This window comes from Aquila chrysaetos, chromosome 5 (assembly GCF_900496995.4).
Source record: "Aquila chrysaetos chrysaetos chromosome 5, bAquChr1.4, whole genome shotgun sequence".
Taxonomy (NCBI): domain Eukaryota; kingdom Metazoa; phylum Chordata; class Aves; order Accipitriformes; family Accipitridae; genus Aquila; species Aquila chrysaetos.
In genome coordinates this window covers 48,032,415-48,052,410 of record NC_044008.1, presented here as the reverse complement: position 1 = coordinate 48,052,410, position 19,996 = coordinate 48,032,415, and the positions used below count along the sequence as shown (strand labels likewise).

At 46.6% G+C, this 19,996-nt stretch overlaps 1 protein-coding gene across 3 annotated transcripts in view; it reads left to right on the top strand.

Annotated features, from left to right (window-relative positions):
* The first annotated feature begins 752 nt into the window (after positions 1-752).
* MAPK6 (mitogen-activated protein kinase 6) overlaps positions 753-19,996 on the top strand; it is a 31,994-nt gene continuing 12,750 nt past the window's right edge. Inside the window, exon 1 of one of the 3 annotated variants that reach the window (XM_030013624.2) lies at positions 753-1,208. The gene's annotated coding sequence lies outside the window, so the exon portion shown is untranslated. Of the gene's footprint in view, positions 1,209-17,201; positions 17,336-17,762; positions 17,782-19,996 lie in introns of those variants that run through there. The other 2 variants (XM_030013623.1, XM_030013626.1) reach the window with 2 other exon arrangements.

Genomic DNA, 19,996 nt, shown 5'->3' with positions numbered 1-19,996 from the left:
TTTCTGGTTAAATGGTTGCTTATTACCTTTATAGAGTTATATAGTCAACAAGGCGATGCTCAGCCAGGGGTGTCATAGTAACACTCTTTCTGGTAACGAGGAGGAGCTGTACAGAATTAAAAAGAAAACCCCAACTCCCCCAAAACTGGCATGTGAGAGGTGTGTTTATATTGAATTGTTGGATAAAGTTGTGCAACCCTATATGCAACCATGCGTGGTCAGGCTGCCTCTCCTGCCAGGGATGCCACCCACATCTGTCTGGGTTATGCCTGCATCAGCTGTTTCCTCTAGCCCTCCACCTTGTGCTGAGCCTGCTGTTGCTGGGTGTTGCTGCTCTACCTCCCGAAGCTCCCCCAGGCTCCCTGGGGCTGAGGCTCTGCTCCTTGCAACACCTCCTCCTGCAGGCAGCCACTCCTGCTCCTCCCCAAGTCTCCTGAGCCTGCCCATACCAGAGACCCCGATGGGTCAAGATAATGGAACGCGCCTGGAGGTAAGTAAGCCCTGATTAAAGAAATGCTTTTTATCAATGTGTCTGCAGATAAATGGCAAAGTACAGCAGCGGTTCAGCAATTCCCTGCAAGGAACCGCCAGGTGAGGCTCTCGCGGGCGGCTCTTTGCAGGACGCGTAGAAGCTTGCTGGAAATACGCTGAAACCCAAGAAACACCACGTACAAAGCTAGAGCACTGGTTGCCGGATCAATCTGTTCATTAGGTAATGGCTGCTTCTGAGAGTAGAAACTGAATTTAACTTGCAATAGTAAAACCAGGATAATTTCTATACTTCTTCGGGGACCAGTTTGCCCACTTTTATTCATGAGGTAATGAAAGCAAACCTTCCCACTCTATAGCTCCTAATGCTCTTTCTGTATTGGTGGCCTATTTTTCTGCTTAAGGACAGGGAGGGACCGTTGAGTCACACACAATCTCCTGCCCTCCTCCTCCTCTCATTTAAATATTAATATGATGAATTATTACTAGAGTAACAGCTGTGCACTACTCATATCACAGCAACATAACCTTCCCCTCCTCATCAGAGCACAGCTATTCCTGACTCGCATTTTCTGGTCGACCTTCTCACTTCTTCTGGATGACTTTTTAAAAATTACTTTGTTAGTTCTGGTGTGGTATCATTAGGATAATTGTTTGTTCTGTTCTTTCTGCTTAAATATTAATGATACTGAGGAATTCAAAAGATAGCTTCAGTAATGGTAAGTTAAATGTCTGTGTGTATTCTCCTATGAGATCTGTTTGTTTAGAGAGAAAGAAGTATAAAAGGTTAAGATCAATTTTTCTAACTAACACTTAAAAACATCTCTCTCTCTCTTTGAGAATTACCAAAATATATTGTCTTTTATATAAATAAAATCACTGTATATTAGTCAGCTAGTGTCTCTAGATAATTCAGGGGCAAACCTAACATTGTACCTAGAAGTACTAATGCATTGCATTCTCTGTAGATACAGTGCTATAGGAGAGACTGCTAATAAAATCATGAGACAACTCTGTATAGACTGCTGAAAATAAATATTTGGCATCAAGCAAAGAAGGGGAAGGGAATATGAAGGAAAGATAAAACACCATGAGTTAGCTCAATATGACTGGAAATACCAAGCTAAAGCATTCCCAGGCAGATTTGGAAATGTTAGTAGATGTTAAGTTTTGTGGGTAAAGGTCCTCCTCTGCTGAGCACCTTTTGCATGGTTCTTGTGTTTGTACATGTGTGTGTGTGGTTTATAAACCCACAGGTTTTTCCTCTTTGAAAATGTCACTCCCTGGAGTACTTTCATGCTGCAGAAGGGGAGGCTGGGTTTGTTGGTTTCTGGACCCACTGTTGTGGAGAACTTAATGCCAGCAGGAGTGTGTAGAAATCAGGTTTACTGCATTTGCTCAATTGCTCATACTTAGCATTGGATGAAACTTTTAACTCACTGCTCTTGTTACTTAGGGAGAAAAAAAATCTGAAATGCTCTTACGAAGATTTTAAAATGAAATGTCCATCTTTTGATTTGAAATTTTTCATTTTAAAATTTTGTTTTAGTCAATCAGTGTTCTTAAAGTCAAACAAAATGCTTTCCATTTGAATAAAATATTGGTTTATTGCTTTGTTGGGGTTTTTTAAATAGCTCATAAATATAATGGGGAACCTAAAAAATTAATCCAAATTTATAAATTATGCCCTTCTTTTCCCACTCCTGAAGAAATTGGTAGAAATTTTTTTCCCAATCAGCCCTACCAGTGATGAGAGAAAGGGAGGTGGGAGGCTTCTGCTGCCTGAGAACTCTTCCCATTCAAAATCAGTGTCTAACCCCATGCCTGGTTAGGGGTTGGGGAGAAAAAAGAGTGAAAAGAGGGTACTGCAAAATGTTTTTCTAAGTCATTGACTGCTCTGATGTAATGCTAAAAGTAGTGCTGTTACTTCTTGAATAATTTTTCCAGTCTGCTTTTTTCTGAACAAGTACTTAGTGGAAACAAAGAGCCCAATCCTGACTGTTTGCAATTCCCACTGTAGTCAACAAGTGTAAGGTCATGGATTGAGACATGCTCAGTACCACTATATACATACATGTGTTGGGTTTTTTTTCCCCTCTGTGTTCTGTTCCTCCTAACGTTTGTGGGAGTTGGAAATTATTTTTTTTCCTCAATTTACCTTTCACATCAGGGATTTTTTAATTCACACGCAGGTTACTGTATTGCAAATTATTTGGCAAAAATGCTGCTTTTATAAAAAGCCTTGATAAACTTGTAGCATATCCCCCAGATAAAATCTCATTTTAAACAGTCCCTTCAGATGATCATCTGCACTGATTGCGAATGAACCTTGTAGCAGTCTCATAACAACTGTTCTCGTGGACGGAAGAGAAACCTGCTGTCAGAACTACAAATAATTTACGTAACCCAATTTAAAGCTCTAACAAAATGTTCCCTTGTTAAGAGGATTGTTATACTTAACGTGTGAGATGAAAATACTTTCTGAAGGTCAGGAATGCACAGAAGATAGATTAGATCTCTTGAAAAGACGGAAAATAGGTTTTTACCAGAAGTTTTTCCTCTGTCAGACATTCAACTTGGCATTCTCAGAAGCTTATATAAGCACAGCTTTATTCCTGCAAATGCTGTGTTTGCTCTGCAGAGGGAGAGGAGCCTCAGAGCTTCAGCTCTGCACATGGGAAAATATAACTGAAGGTAGACTGGAGACTCAGGCTATTTTTTGCCACCACCAGCAGCATAAATAAAAATTTGTTTTAAAAAGCACAAGGGCGGATTCGGGCATGTATTTCCTAGATTCTGCCTGCCGCAGCTGCCAGCGTTACGCTGAAGGACCCCGGGCAGTTTGTGTACCTGCTGCAGGTGAGACGGCCACCCCGCAGCGGCGGGTGCCCGGCGGCCGGCGCGGGGCCAGCCCGGGAGAGGTCCCACAGGCATCGGCGGCGTGGGAGCCGGTGGGCTCACTGATGCGCTGCGGCATGAGTCCGCGCGAGCGGGAGCGGTGGGACGGAGCTGTCTCTCGTTCGGGTCTCCTGCTCACGACCATAGCTTGGTAAAGGTCCTGGGAGCTGACCTGTGCCTGCCGCTGAATGATGGAGGGGTGGGACACACTCTGCTGAGGCTGCGTGCAGATGGGGGCTTCAAGAAGTACGTCTAACCCAGGCAAGGCATCGGGGCACCGAGTCATGCAGTCCTGGTGTTCAGTGACCTGGTTGCTTATGCTCAGTCAGGAGCTAATGCTGTCTTCGTAAAACTGTCAAACACAGCCACAAAACTTGAATTTGACGTGTTGGAAAACAGCTTTGTGAGACCTAGCTTTTTATCATAGGATCTGGGGGGTGGGGCAGGTCTTGAAATGCTCTTCACAGAGGATACGGCAGAAATAAAAAGAAATTGCAGCCTCTGTAACCATCAGAAAGTCAGGCTAATGTTGCTGTTGTCCCCATCCCCTGCGCACAGTTACGTGTGGTTTCTGTCTGTCCCTCCAGCCAGCCAAAAAGTGAGATTATGGAGAAGCTGATGATGGAGACTATTTAAACACTTATCTCCTCACCTTCCTCACCGCTGCATTCCCCTAATTCCTGGGGTCTCTCCCTGTAACCCCAGGTCTCCTGCCCGCCCCGACACTGGCTGCCCCACAGCCCCGTAATGGCAGCTGCAGTGTTGGGGGTGCAGGGTCTGCGCCCAGAATGCAGGGGAAGCAGCAGGGTTTGGGTGGTTAGGAGAGGCTGTGTGACTGCACGTCAGAGCAAAATAATAGGAAGAAACTTTGTCCTGGAGACAGGGATATTTTGCTACAGGAAACGGCCTCCTGCTTTCCACTGCTGAGAGCCTTTTCCCAAAATACCTTTACAAAGGGGAAGAGAAGCTTGAATAGGGCTCTCCGCATCCCAGCAGCGAGTGCCCCTGGGGGGCTTCCTGTGCGCCCCCAGCAACCTCTCACTGACCCACCGGGAGGACACTGACAGGGCCGTATCTTTCTCAGAAACTCTCCGGTCTTCTTCTCCTTTTTCTCCTCCCTAATGCGTTCCTGTGTAAGAAGACCCTTTTACCACCAGCTTCCCCGACAGCTAGCGGCTTTCCAGCCCCGGGGATGTCAGGAGAAGGCTGCCTGGAGAGGTGACGCAGCCCACGTTAGCTTTCTAGGTACCTTCTGCTGGGGGAGAAGGTCTGAATGTGCCTGTTCCCTTGCCCAGGCAGAGGAGCGGTGATGGAGAGAGGCTGTACGTGCAGGGAGCAGTAGCATAGCAAAGCAGAACGTGGCACTTGCAGCCCCTTGGTGGCTCGGGCAAGGCTGGGAAGCTCTCGTGTTGGGATCGCCTTGATCTCAGTGCTTGCCTCGGTTTCGACAGACCGTGACACTGCTGACGGCTAATTCTTTGGATGGAAACATTTTTGTGCCAGGTATATTTCCAAATCTGAAATTTACTGGAATGTTTAGCTCAAATATTTTGTCATTCTGCAAGAACTAGGGTGGAGGAGAGCATTGATTCTGCCCTACTTGAAAACAGGCAAACAAAGTTTTTAAAAGGCTCTTGCCTGTTCCAGAAGAGGAGGACACTCTAGAAATCCAGAATCAAAGATGCGCATTTTATCTTTGTGGAAAATCTCTTGATGTCTATGAACTGGAGACCTCATGTTTTGCAGACTGGACAGATGTGGTAGCAGATAAATTCCCACACTGTCTGTCAGTCCTGGGTGTGCTCCAGCCCAGTCACTTCTGAACAGAAATTTTCCTGTGACTGCATCCACGGGCTGCTGCAGGCTGTGTTGGGTTTGGGCACCTTAACTGAATATAAGTAAGTGGACTGTTCCTCCCATACACTGCTTTTAGTGGCTCCTGTTGGCTCCGGTTAAGAAGCTGGAGGTAGCTACCTGACTCATGTGCCAAAGAAACAAGGACCTAATAGGTAGGAAATTTTTAAGGAGTAGGTTGGGAGAAAAAGCTTGTAAAAATGAGATTTGAATTGGAAAAGAGAAAAGAAAATAGAAACTGGGAAATGGGAGGAGACTTGGAAAATCTAGATGAGCAGCTGAGAAGGAGTGGAGAGGCTGGCGTGGAGGATGTGCAAACACAGCTACTCGAGGTGTACAAACACAGCTACTCGCGGGCTTCTGGTGCTGGGGAAAATTAGAACTGCCTGGACAAAGCCTAGAATAACTTGCAAAAACTGACAATTCAGAGCTTTGGGAATCTGCACTTGGTGCAAGAAGTACCAATCGCTTTGAAAAGTGGGTTGAAAAGTTGAACAGTGGAATAAAGTACCAATCCCTTGCAAAATTCAGTTCTAGCAATCTTAAATTGTGCATCTGCTATTAAGGGCTACTGTGACCTTGATCTTTGTGACTCAGTTCAGGAAAGCGGAAATGATAATACCCTGACATTCTTGCAGACTGTAGAAATTAATTTAAAGGGTATTTGCAGAGCCCTTAAACCCTGGTGGTTCTGTCCTCAGACTCGGGCTATATGTGGTGAATAAAACATAGGGCAGTACACTGATTTTATTTTTCCTTGGTATCCAATTACTGGTAATCAGGTGAGCACATGAGGTACATGTCTTGTACAATGAATGAAGCAGAGCGCTGAGCACTTGTGAGGAGAAAAAGGAGTATCTGCTCATGCAGTAAAGCTGTATCAGAGCAGATAGAGCTTGTTCTGATTACTGTGATTGTCATGTCACATGGAGTTCCCTGCAAAGGTCAGAGAAGTTTACTAGCTGACATTAAGGCCCATATTCCCATGTTCTCCTGCTATCTGAAACATTAGAGCAATCAGGAAGATAAATCTTCTTGTTCCTCTGGGTGAAAAGGTTCAAAAGTTTCCATTACTACCCTGCTGTTTCACTTGATTTCGGCAGTTACCGCAGGTTCTTGGTTGAAGTTCTACTTGACAACAGCCTATTCAAGCCTTGCGACTGATTTACCATCGCCTAGCAATGATTACATTTGTATTGTTTACTAACAAATATCATTGGACCTAGGATGATAAACATGCGGTACAGGGTAGTACTTTGATCGCAAATTGTACATGTAGTCCTTGAATCATTTTTACTACAAGCAAATGAATTGCCTTAATTATTTAAACAGGGATCTTATCACAAGCAATAATAATCTCAGTTTACTCTGTACTTCTAGGAAGTATTTAGATAGTCCATGCAGCTGCGGAAATACCAGCTTGGGTAGTCTGTCAGGAAAAAATAAGCAGCTGACATCTCGAAACCTTTGCTGGGTTGAGGGGAAAACTACCACCTTTTTTTGATGAATATTGCACTGTCTTCTGAAGTCTTTGTGAAGTGCATCTGACAGACAGGCTTGAGAATGTTAAGTCCTCCTTGGAGTTGCCCTTGGAGCAGGATGGTTTGGGCAGTGGTAATGAGACTCCTAGTCCAGCCCCAGCAGAATGGTTCGACTCTGAAAGCAAGGGCTGAGACTTGTGTCCATCCTTTATTTCTGGGATATACCTTTTCCAAGACAGTCTGTAGCTAGAGAGGCTGTCTGTCCTAGAAAAGTTAACAGCAAGGAAAAGCTGAGAGGTTTGTGAGCTGCAGTCTTACCCCTCTGGGCCACCATTTCAAGACACAGGCTACCAGGAAGAGTTTGCCCACTGTGTCTGGTGGCTGAAGCCTAATTCTTCATTGCTTTGGGTGGCCAAGTGAGATATCCCACTGCGCAGCCTGACCTTGTCACAAAGTCTCCCACTACTGAACATGAGTGAATGGATTTGTGCACCTAACTGCTGTGATAATGGATGCAAGGAAACAGAAAAAGGCCCTTCAGCTGGTTTGTGGTGCTGTCAGGCACTGAGGACATCAGATCACAGATAGGAACCACGTGGAAGCTCTTGCTGTCACCCAGGGCAATGCTGGCGTAAGTCGCAGAGCATACGTGAACGCTATGATCATGTTGGAGTCTGTTGAATTGCAGCAATCATGAGAACTAAGTATTGCAATTAGAGCTGGTCCAAAGGTTGAAACTCCTTTTCTTTGAATCATCTTGATTGCTTTTGGTTTGGGAGTGTCCAGATTAAACAATAAGAAGAAATTTGAGATAATGGTTAGCAACTTTTTTTGTTTACTAAAATACGTTTATCAGGAATTGATTTTATTTTAACTGAGGCTTAAATGGTTCCCTGGTGTTTCATAAAACACAAAGAATGAGGGAGGAATACCTTTCCCCTGTCACAAAATATAGCTTTAGATGTATGTGGTATCTCTTAAGTTTTTATTTAACAGTTTTTGACTAAATGCAATTGAAAACTGTTTAGAGATATGCTGGAGATAAGAGAATGCTGATGCACTAAAAAGCAGAAGGGTTCTCTACCTCTTTATCTTTCTTAATTCCAGCTCACTTGCAAAGTAAATCTCCCTATTCAGATCATGAAAGAACCTCTGGGCATAACTATACAGTGAAATGTTTACCTATATGAGATAACTTTCTGGTTTTAGGACTGCTTCTCAGTGATTCCTCTGCACCAGGGTATCCTACAGAGGTATTTCTGAGAAGCAGTCTGCATGAGCCCTGTACAAGAAGAGCGTGTCTCTGTGGAGGAGGCTATCCAGTGGTGGAGTAAGTAGGCATGTGAGACACATTTCCTCGTAGGTCAAGAAGCAAAAAAGATATACAAGATCTCTTTCCAAGTGCAGAAAAGAATGAAGTCTGGGTTTACAATTTTAGGGTTTTTTATGCTTGTGGTCATTAAGGACAGTTGGATCTCATGCATTGGAGCTCTCATTGGGCAAAGGTGGACAGCCTTGTCCACCTTCTCTTGTACCCTTCTCTCCTGCACACATGCAGTATGTGAACACCCACTAACAAGTGGATTTGCTTTACATCCTGCAATGTATACGTGGACAGATGTATTCCATTTCTGTTTGCACAGCCTTTAACTGAGAAAGTTTGGGATGGCCCAGTTTCAGCACTGTTGTACCTCTAACAGAGGTAACAAATCTTACATTTCCAAAGTAACAAAGATTCAGTCGGATTTAATGTCTTTAATGGAAAAAAAAAAAAAATCAAGTTCTTCTTTAGACTTACAGAAATGTAGACCATGGGTAAAAGCAGTTACTCAGTACAAAAGCTCAAAAAATGTGTCATGTATTATTTACTCCTTTCATAGGTAGGAGTGCTTCTAGGCTCTTCTGTCTGTCATGGGAACAGATAACTTACAAATGATGGGGCGAGACCATCCACCCCTGAAAGCAGGATGCCTCTGAGGTATAGTCACAAGAGGGATCAAATATGCAATTCTCTGTCAAAGTAAAATCTCAGCAGAAGTCTCAGGCTCCCCAATGCTGGGTCTGTGGGAGACAGTGCTGTAGGTGGTTATGACAATGCCCTCGTGCAGACGAGTTGTGTGCTTACACGGTCACGCACTTCTAAGACCCAGTGCAGAACAGAGACCAGTCTGCGGCTGCTTCAAGGCCAGCTCTTCTGGCCCCGCAGCACAATGCTTAACTGCAACGTGGGAACGTAGAGGACTTAAATGCATCACTCTCCGGACTGAATGACTCAAAAAGCACATCTGCTGGGGAGGTACACTATCTATTTCTCACTAATACTTGTAGTCTTCCATGTATAGCATGCTGTTCAGTTATCAGCGGTGTGGAAGTGTGGTAAGGAGTGGGCTGAGAGGTGCTTGCTGCTGTTAGGAAGAGGAGCCAACCTGGTAGTGGAGGAGAAGGCTGGAGTCACCGCCTTGAAGTTAAACCTGTTGAGAGTTTTGCCATGGACTTAAGAATGCTGAGGGTTTGCCCCTATTCCAAATAAAGCATTTATTTGGGGTTAAATTATTGTGCTTTATCTTCACGGAAGCCAACAGAAACAAAATGAGACAGTGAGTTGATGCTCCATTCTGTATTACTATTGCAAAGAGGAACAGATAGTTCTTGGGATCAGATGAATAGACACAGATTAACCTCTAAGTAGCTATTATTGGAGCCCATTTAAAGCAGTTTGAGTTGGAAGAGCCTTTGCTGAAGCTGATGGGAAATGCCAGGGTAAGAAGATGATCCCAGTGTTTGGCACCAGGCGGAGTCTGGAGAATCTCCAATGCGTGTGTTGGCATTTACAGCATGTTAGGAGGGGAAAGCTCCTCCTTGAGAGTAAAAGACGAAGTGAGTTTAGACAATTCTGGTCATTTTTTCCTCTCCAAAGGAAAATTTAATTTTCCTGGTTTTCACTGTAGTGTAGTTGCAAACAAATAGACTTTTTGCTTGAGCTGTAATAGGATAGAGGTCTTGTGTTTCATAAGCCTGATACCCTCTGTAGTAAATGATGCTTCTGTGCATTATTTTTTTTTCCCCTGTGTAGTAGTCAGTGGTGCAAGTCCCTCTTTCCTGACCACTTCAGACAGTTGCCCTCTGTGGAGTGGCCTGAGATCTTGCATCATTTCCTGTCATCTGTCCAAAGCTATTTATAAAATGTCTGCTGATTCTGGCACACAGGCAAACCCCAGTTTTCATGAGACAACTAATAGTTTGGAAATGTATTCCCTCCCAGCAAGTGTCTCAAAACCATTGAGAAAACCTGAAACGTCCTAGAAAATCTTAATGACAGCTAAGGTATAATGGGGTTGGGGAATATGGGGAATTGAATAGTCCCATGTATTTGTAGTGGAAATCTTTAGAAATGTCTGGTGCAACATGCGCTGAGAAAAAGTTACAGAGTGTTACAGAGTTACAGAGAGGAGGTGGTTCCAAAATTTATTTGTTAGCAAAATAAAAACTTGGGGGGTTGATGTCTGAAGATATAACAAAAGTGACTCAAGGTAGCTTTTGCAATGCTTAGTATTTGCCATATAATTTGATGGTAGATGTTCTATTAAAAGTTTCTACTTTTCAATATTTCTTAGGTTTTCCATCTCTTTAGCTTCAAGAGACTGACTGAGGTAGGAGTCTGGCAGGGACAGTAGGAGGCATTAAGCGCAGCAGCATGCTTCCCAGTCAATCTGCTGTTTATGATAAGTGCTATTTTGGGAATCCTGAAAAAGCGTGTTGGCCACAGACAAAAGGCACCCTGAGCAACAGCGCTCACATCGGCTTCCCACTGGCCTGCCTTGACCCTGCTGGCACCGTGCTTCTTGCCTCTTTATCTTTAGCCATCCAATATGCTGCTTGCTTGTGAAACAGCTGCATCTATGAGCTTTGGGCATGTTGGAGACCACTGTGTGTAGGGCAAAGTGAATGGATGTGATGGCCTTTGCCTGAGCAGTCACAAAGACACGATTTCTTAACGTGTCTCCCAGTCCAGCTTGTTTTATCCTGTTTTCACACGCCACCGTAAGAAGTACCACAGTGCCGCAGGTGGCCTAGGCGGGATTGGAGTCCATGTCCCGCTCATGAAGGCCTCTGCAGGGTACGAGGCTAAGTAGCAGCAGAGGTCTGAGACTCTTCCACTATGACCAATTAGTACTGCTTTTCCAAGCCCCAAGTTTCTCGTGGCAGCAACAGATCATCTTCTTGACGGCTGACAGATTTGCTTCTGGCCATGCCATTTGTATGTAGTTTATTGCAAAATAATATTTGAAAGTGTTTGAGATGCCTCAACTCACTGCACCTTCCTCCTCCCCTTGTAAGCTTGTAGATAACATTTGTTGCTATTTGATATGTAAAAGCTGTGTAGCCTCAGGCTGCTAAACCAGTGTATCAGCTGATGCCCATGTATTTGTATTGAGCTTTGCCCCCTGTAAATGTATTTCAAGAGGATTCTGGTGTTGGTGAAAATGTTAGCGAATGTTAGTCCAATTTTTTTTTTCTCTGTAAATGACAAGCTCTGCAGCACCAGCTGTGTTTACAATTGCACAGCAGAGGCTTTATCTCTGTAATGCAATAGCAATCAAAATGCTGCATGTAGGAAGGTTTACTGCTCTATAGGAATGAACAAGAACAGTTCTACATAGCAATATGTATAGTTCTGCAATTAAATGCAATAGTTCTACAAAAACATGTAATTGTTCTACATAAATCCATCATCAGGCCTTCATAACTTCTGCTCAAGAGCTGACGTATTTTCCAGCAGGAATCCAAAACCAAATGCATTTTTTGCTGACAGCACCCCGCCCTGCTTCCAGGGCATCTCCCCACATTGGAGTACTCCAGGTATTACAGATATTTAAATAATATCTGTACAGTAATATGCTGCCTTACAACTCTAGCAGCACTGCAGCCGATGCAGTAACTAGCACAGAGATGCCTTAGACAATTGCTCTGGTGCCACTTCAGTGGGCAGACGTGTTCTCCTAACTACTTCGCTTGAGGTTTTGGAGGTGGGGATGAAAGCGGTGCCTTCCTGCAGGTCTGAACGGGGGAGAACTGTCACACAGAATTCTCTTGTACCTGAAGTGCTGGGAAAAAACATTTGGTGCTTCTTGTTTCCACTTCATCTTACGCTTTGCCTTGTCACAACAGCCCTGTTCCTCTTTCTGTAGAACGTTTTTCAGCTGTAGATTCATCCACTGACTGGATCTACAGCCTAGCTCCAGCACACCTCCTGTGTCCCGCGCTTGGAAGTTAGAAGCAACTTGGGTCACCTGGAGCACCCGAGTGTGAAAATGTTGGTACTAGTTATCCTTTAAAAGGTGACTAAACCTAACACATACTGCCTCAATTGCCTGCCTTGGTAAATTTTTCTACATGTTTGCTATTCTGTCCATGAAATACTGATAGCTCTCTCTCTGCAAGGTTAACTAATGAGGAATTAATGAAAGGCTGAGAAATCTGGGAGAGCTCCAGCCCTACAAGTGTATTTCACACAGAGGGCTGACGCTTTCAGCGATGACCCAGCTACAAGGCAAGTTTTCTAAGCTTTCCTCTTCTTCCAGTATTGCCATGGCTTTGCCAACTCCTTCTTTAGGCAGCTGCTTTGTCCCCTGTGCTAAGTCTTGGTTAAGACATAGAAAAAGTAGGCAATGGAATTGCCTGACTTAATAAAAATGTGTGATATTAAGCGGGGAGACTGCATGCAGCTAGCTGTACCGAAGTGTCCTAGATTGCTGATGATCTACCAAGGGGGAAGAATGACTTGTTCTGTTTTAAGTGTTTAATGACTTTTTTTCCTGCAGATTCAAAGAATTTCCAAAGTATGTCACAGAACCCATTTATTTCTAACCTCAAAGTTGAAGATCTTCTGTGACTGTCTTTTTCCACCTTCATTTGCCCTTTGTACTTTGCTGCCTTTGGCTTGAATTGGTCTGTTAATGGCCTGTGCTTTTCTGGTCTTTCTATTGTTTCACACAGGGTTGAAGATCTTAGGGTTTGCCTTTTTCCTTTCTTCTAAGTCCCCTAATATTGCCATAGCTTCTTTCCTGATCAGAACATAGCCGGTACAAAGCTTGCTCTAGCAAAGTCAGTTCCACCAAGTGAGTGCAAATGAGGTGATACCATGCTGCCTGTGCCCAGGTAGCTTTGGCTACTGCCAAGTAGACTTTAACTAAAAAGGGATTTTGATGCAAAAAATTGTTAAAAGTTTTTAAGATGGCAACTTCTGTGTGGTTACCTTCTAATAATGCTGGCATGAAGTATACTTTAAGATTTATTGGGAAGACTTTAAAGTCTGCAAACCCAGACAGCATTCGTTAGGAAAATGTGTTTGTGTTTAAAAGAACAATTAAAAAAACCCTACGTCCAGTATGGAAAGGTATAGTCTGACCTTTTCCAGGAAACGGAGCTGCACAAGAAGTGAAGCTACCTGAGTTGTTGGGTTGTCAGTGAAACTCAAATTTATCTGGACTATTCGTGCTGAACGTCAGCACTATGAAACTGTAAGCTGGAAGAGCAAGTGATTTGTAAAGGCTTTGCTTAACACCTGCAGAGAACTAGGCTAACTGGAGAAGGCAGCAGTTAAAGGAGATCAGAACAGACTATTAAAAACTCTTGGGAGCTGTGCCAGGAAAACCAAATCATACTTCAGGGCCCAGATCACCCTGCAGAACACAGGTAAGCAGGAACTGGCCAAGGAGGCAGCAGAAACTGTGTGTTCCCTGAACCTCTCCCCATCTCCTTTTAATATGTTGGATTTTCTCTCTAAACTCGTCCCTATCCCCGTGCAAAATGAATCCTAGTCTTTGGTAAGAAGCACAATCAGTCCTTAAATATGTATCCTAGGATACATTTCCCTTCCTCTAGGAGGACATGTAAGTCGAGCAGGAGCAGTCCGGTGGGCGCCCCGGGTACTCTCTGCTGTCAGAGTCTTCCCCTGTGTGTCTTATCAAATTTGGCTGCCCAGGGGACTGATGCTGCAGGACAGGCCAAGAACCAGGTATCACCTTCAACACCTTAATCTTCACTGGGGGTGTAGGCTGCTTGATGTGAGGTATACACTTAAGTTGAGCCTCTTCTGAAAATACCTGGAATCATTAGAGAGAGCTGCATAAAGCCAGAAAACAAAGATTTCCCACAGAAAACCCCAGCGAAGCAGTGAAACTGAGACAAAAGCCTGGAGCTGCCAAGTCACCTTGGGCAACCTTTTCAAACCGTCTCCAAATCTTTCTTCCCTTGCCAATCATAATGGGTGTGGACACTTAAAAATACTTCATTCACTTTTACGCCACAAGTAACGATTCACATACAGGACTGAAAGATGGAATTTACTGTTTGATCTTTTTGAACTTGGATATAATAAATGAATCATTGCTTCAGTTCTAATTATTTTTTAATTGCTGAGCTTTATGACCTTTGAAGTCCGGTTCTTTTCTTACTCTGCATTTTACTGACAGTTAATATCTGCAGATGTTTTAGAATGGGTTCGTATCATATAGCATATCATCTACATGCTAAGTATTTGCATTCTTATGGGGAATGGGGAAACAATTTGACACAGTAATTTATAGCCTAATCAATAGGATATTAAAAATCTGTGAACAGATTAGCAATTTGCAGGATTAGATAGCTATAAATTGCCATGTGACACACAATTAAATTCTGAGCAACTCTCTCTCACATGCATTGTAATTCTATAAACAGTGAGGCTGAAGACAAGTAACATTCCCGCACCATGCTCTTCCTTGTTGCATGATTTTCTTCTAGATTGAAGGATCTCATTCACTAGATCCTACCACAGACTATGCTCTTAGAAAGGCAGAAAAGAATTTGGGTGCAGGGAGGGGCGGGGAGTAGCTCTTGATATATTAATTAGGAACGCAGAAAAATGGTGGTACTTCTGGACTATGAGAGATTCATGAGTGAGCGTGTGCTACCCAGGCAAGGAAGCTTGCCACTTACTGCAAGTATGCTCTGTGTTTGCTAAACTACTTTTCAAACTGTTTGGGGTGCTGCAGAGCAAACCCCATGGATGTGCAACTTCTCCACCTGACTGAAATGGCAATGTGGGTATTGGCAAATAGTCCCAATGGACACAGTATGATGATGGGCTCCCCAGGTGCTGTTGCAAGGCTGTAATATAAATTTTTTCTTACTGCAGTACCCCAGGATCAGCTTGCTCTTTTGTCCCTCATAATGAAAATACTTTGTATGGGTGAAAGGATTCTTTAATTAACTAAATAGCTCTGGATTTAGACATACAACCACTGCTGCTCCTGCCTTTTTTAAGTCCCGAATCTCTTCCTTTAATGCAAGTAGATACTCCTCTGTGGCTTGGCTCTGGTTGCCGTCCTAACATCACCTCTTCCAAATATGCACTCCTGCAGTTTTTTTTATAGACTGTATTTAAATACAGGCCGTCTGGAGCAGCCAGTGCTGTAATCTTCCAACTCTCTTTTGCTGGGTGGGCAGAAGAACTGCAACTTTGTTTCTGACTTTTCTCCACTGTTGGCAGCATGGTTAGCTGCCGATAAATTAGCAAATATCGTAATGTAACGTGCCAGTTTAGTTACTGACTTCTGTACGTGTGCTGTTAGTACAGTGCTGTATTATCAAATGCCCAAGTCACCTCTCCCGCTAGTGGGGGCAATGTCAGAGTTAGCAACGCATCTGACTAAATTAAGACAGTTAATGCTTGGCTTCATAACTGAAGGGGTTTTAAAAGCTATAAAAGCTATTTAAATAACTTTAGAGAAGCTGGGTAGGGAGCTCCTTGGATGTTGATGTATGAGTCATTTATTAAAAAAATAAAGTTATGTGATTTAAGAGTGCAAGGGTCAATTGGATCCTTCTGTCCAGATGGCAGCAGAGCAAGCTGTAGAGCCCTATGCAATGTCAGTAACTTCTATCCTAGTACTAACTGTAAATAATCTCTGTTTAACCAGTGAGTATTAATTGTTTTATCTTCTTTTGAGTCATCCTGCACTGAAAAGGCATGTGAGGGACCTAGGGAAACCACACCCTGTCTTGAGAGTTGTACTGAAACTGTGTTAGTGGAAGCGTAAGGCTCTTCTGATACCTACAGGCCTGGTGTTTTCATGCCTCTCTCTCCCCACTAAGACTGCTGTATAAAAGTTTCATGGGGAAAAGATTTAAAGTTTTAATTCTTTTGCTTTATTTTGTTGTATTAGTCGTGATTTTCAGGGAAAAGTAGACTTTTACTGTCCCTGCCTATGTCCGTTAAGGGAGGTGCAATAGCAAGAGAGAAATCCTTTCTGACGTCTGCAGAGGTGACAGCAATGGCAAGTAGTTTGTGGATGCTCGTGGGGAGAACATGCAGGTCCCCCATGACACTAAGACTGCAGAACACCTGCGCCCAAGTGTCACCTTTGGAGAAGGAGAGCCTGCCTCCATCACTCCCCGTCTGCTGCCTTCCAACCGTGTTTTTGCTTCTCCACCACAGGGGGTGTTTAAAGCCAGGAGGGTTGAACTGGGCCCATGCAACCACTTCCCCGCCTGTCGTCGCTCGGACTCCCACGCGCTGACATCCGCAGCAGCGGCAGTGCTTGCCCAGCGGCGACCGATGCTGGGCCTCCTTGTCCCATTCCTCTTCTCCCCTTCTTCCCCGCAGCTGTTGCAGGGCCTGTGACCTGGGCACGGAGGCATAGCCCGGCTCTCCTCCCCGCATCCCCCCAGCTGTGGAAAACCCGCATTCCTGCTCCCTTCTCTGCCCATGGGGTTCTCCCTTCTCTGCCCGTGGGGTTTCTTTTGGCGTGCTGTGTTGTAGCCAAGGGAAACGCTGAAGAAACCGAGCCCTAGGGCCCGGGCCAAATGCAGGTTTCAAAAGCAGAAGCCTGACTCTAGGGGATCTGTCAGGAGGCAGTGGAGATCAAACAGGAGGAGGAAGCAGCAATCCTAATTGAAGCTGTGAGTGTTAACGCAGTACTGGAGAGCCACCATTAGTGCCCGTAGGCCTCTCGTTTGTGTTCACTGCGGTGGCACACAGCTCCACCAGGCCCTTTCTTTGAAGTGTTTGACTCAGCTGGACTTTTGAGACTCTGCTAGATTACTCCGGCTAACCGCACGTATGGGCTACTGGGAGCCGCCATGTCCCATGAAGACCGGCTAGTCTGTGAGGTGATGGCGCGCCGAGGGCGTCCCGCCGCGGACCCCCGGGCCAACCCTGCTGGGGGAAGGGGCCCGCACGCTCCTCCGGACGCGAGGGCGCGGCACGCCGGCGGGAGGGCCCTGCAGCGCGGGCGGGCAGGCCCCGGGGGCGGCCGTGCCTCCCGCACGGCGAGCCGGCCGGCGACTGCGGCGGCCGGCCTGCCCGCCGGCCCGCCCGCCTTCCTTCCCTCCTTCCCTCAGGGCCGCCCCGGGCCCCGCCCCGCCCGGGCCCTGCCGCGCCCCGCCCCCTCGAAGGCGGAGCCGGCGGCGGCCCCGCCCCTCCCTGCCCTCCGCGCCGGGTTACATGGCGGCGGCTGCGGCAGCGGCAACTGCGGCGAGGCGGGCGGGCGCCGGGCGGGAGCCGGTGGCGGGGCCGCGGGGCCCGGCCGTGTGAGCAGCGCTAGCCCCCGATGAGCCTGGGAAGGCCCGTGAGTGCGGCGGGGCGGCCGGCGTGGGGGGCGGGGAGGGAGGAGAAGGGGGGGGTCTCGGGCCGCCGCACGCGCGGCCCCGGCCCCGCCGCACAAAGGCGCTTTGTTCCCTCCCGCCGGACGGCGGCGGCGCCCCCCGGCCCGGCCCGGCCCGCTCCGCTCCGCTCCCCGCCGCCCCTCTCCGCCGGGGCCCGGCCCCTCCGCACTGCGGCGGCTGCGGCCCGGGGACGGCGGCGGCGGCGGCCCTGGGGCTGAGGGGGGCGAGCGGGGCGCTGACGGGGCGGGGCGGGGGCGGCCGCGGCCGCGCGGCGCCGCGAGGGGGGCGCTGCCAGCCGCTCAACGGCCGCGGCCCGGGCGGCGCCGCGCCGGGCCCTGCGGGTCGCCTCTCCCGCCGGAGCGGGGCCGGGGGCGGCGGGCGGCGGCGGCGCCCTGAAGGGCGTTTGAAGGTAGGGCTCCTCCGCGCTGCGGCGGCCCCGCGGGGCGGCGCGGCCGCGGGCCGGCCTGGCTGCCCTTCTGCGCCCCACGCACGAGTCCGTGTGTCGTGTGTCCCCCCCCCTCCCGCCGCGGCCGGGGGTGGGTCCCCTCTGCCCGAGCGGCCGCCGGTGTCTGGAGGGGGTGTGCGGGAGGAGGGACGCTGGCGGGCGAAGCTGGCTCGTCCCGGAGGGGCGGCGGGAGGAAGGAAGGATGTTCTCTGCCGGGAGGGCTCCGGGCTGGCGGCTGCCGGCGGGCCCGGCCGGCGCGGGGGGGGGGGCCCGGCCTCCCCGAAGTCAGCGGAAGTTTTGCTGCCGAATTCGGTGCCGGCGGGGCCTCGCCGGCGGCTGCTCGCGGGGGATTCGGCGCCGCTCTCTAGCTGCCGTGCCGGGAGACGTGGGGACAGGTACCGCTCGCCCCTGCTGCCAGGGCGCCCGCAGGCTCCCCTGTAGCATCTTGTGTGGGAAAAGTGACTTAATGCTTTGAGAAGTAGCTTGAAACACCCGATGAACGTAGCTTGAAGAGAGGCCGTCGAGTTTCAGGACTTGGAAGAACAGGTACCCTTGGCTAGGCAGGCAGGATGCGCACGCTTGGCTTCTGTACGATGAGTGTCTCTTTCTCTGGCTGATTCAGTGCCATTTTGGATCAGCCTGACAACGGCTAAGTTAATTGTGTCGTGGAAAAAGAAACGGTGAAAGAAACGGTGGTTGGCATGTTGTCCTATGGCCAGTACAAACGTCGATAAAAGCACTGTTGCCAACAAGAGCTTTTTTTTAATGTGTATATATAAAAATATATATATGTTTGTGTGTGTATAAAAATAACGTTTGATAGCGTGATGTGTTTATAAACAAGTTACAAATTCCAGAAGGTCGTGGCTTAAAATAGAGATAGGTTTTAGTCTGGTAATCGGGTTCAGAAAATGCGTGCTGTAAAGCTAGAATGGGAACTTTCATTTCAATCTCTCGCTCAGGCTCAGTCCTTGCTTGTGCAGTTGTTACCTTTAATTCACTCTTGACTGGTTAACTGTTCAGTGGAACAGCAGACGGTAGCAGATCTGCCGAGGTGCAGAAGGCTGTGGTTAGCTGATGATAGGCTTCTTCAGTGGTGAGTTTTCATTGACTTATCCAAAGGGAGGACCGAACCATTTTTATTTATGATACAGAAAAACACAGCGGATTTTTGTGTGCTTTTACAGATCCTTCAGAAGATTTATAAACTAATAGTAACATTTGCTGACTGCCAGCACAGAGTTCCCTAAACAGTGTGGGGAGCAAGTAGGAGGCTTTAGAAGAGCGGCAGTTTCGTGAGTTGGACGATGACTCACTCTGCCTACTGACTGCAACGTGGCTGATCTAAAAAAAAATACTTCTGTGCCCTGTATTTTTATAGTCAAAGGGATAGTACTTAGCAGGTTGTATAATATGTCATTAGTCACTCTTGGTCTTTCTCTTGTGAGTAATGATTTGATCATTATGTGGTCTGCATAATCAAATTAACTGGTGTCTTTCTGTCTTATTTGTATTTCTGAAGAAGTAAATGTCTCATACTTAACTGTGTTTTAGTGTACATCCTGTTTCCTGAAAACTGTGATAAATCCACGTGCAGAAGTTGAGCACGAATTGAAGGGGCTGCTTGCATAATGCATGAAGCTGGTCATGTGTGGTGTTGTCTGTCAGCACTAGGAATAATTTCAAAGGCGACAGCCCTTCTGTGGGTCACTTCAGTTGCCCTCTCCTGAGAGCTGATCTGTTTTAAAAGCATAGCTGTAAACCACTTAAGAAACTAGTATCTTTGTGTTTCCCTCTCTGAGCTTTGTGGGAGGAAGGAATAAAAGTACTGCTTAAAGAAACAGGTAGTCTTGAAAAGGTGACAGCCTAAATGAAAACATCAGTGCCTGTGTGAATAGCCTGTTTGGCACAAATTGGGGTGATAAACCACCCCGTTTATTTAATACTATAGTCCATCATGTGTTTCAGGTGGTTAGAGCATGTTACACAACTGAAGAGGAATTTGTCATTTTTGTTTATTTAGTGTGTTTTTTCAAGACAGACAGTTGGACTGATGGTTATGACTTTCATTGAAACTGAAAATGTATAAACTTAATGGGTGTTGGTGTCACTCTTTGTAAGTATTAGTGTTTTAAAAACCCCACCTCATCATTTTCCAAAGTTAAAAACGATTATAAAA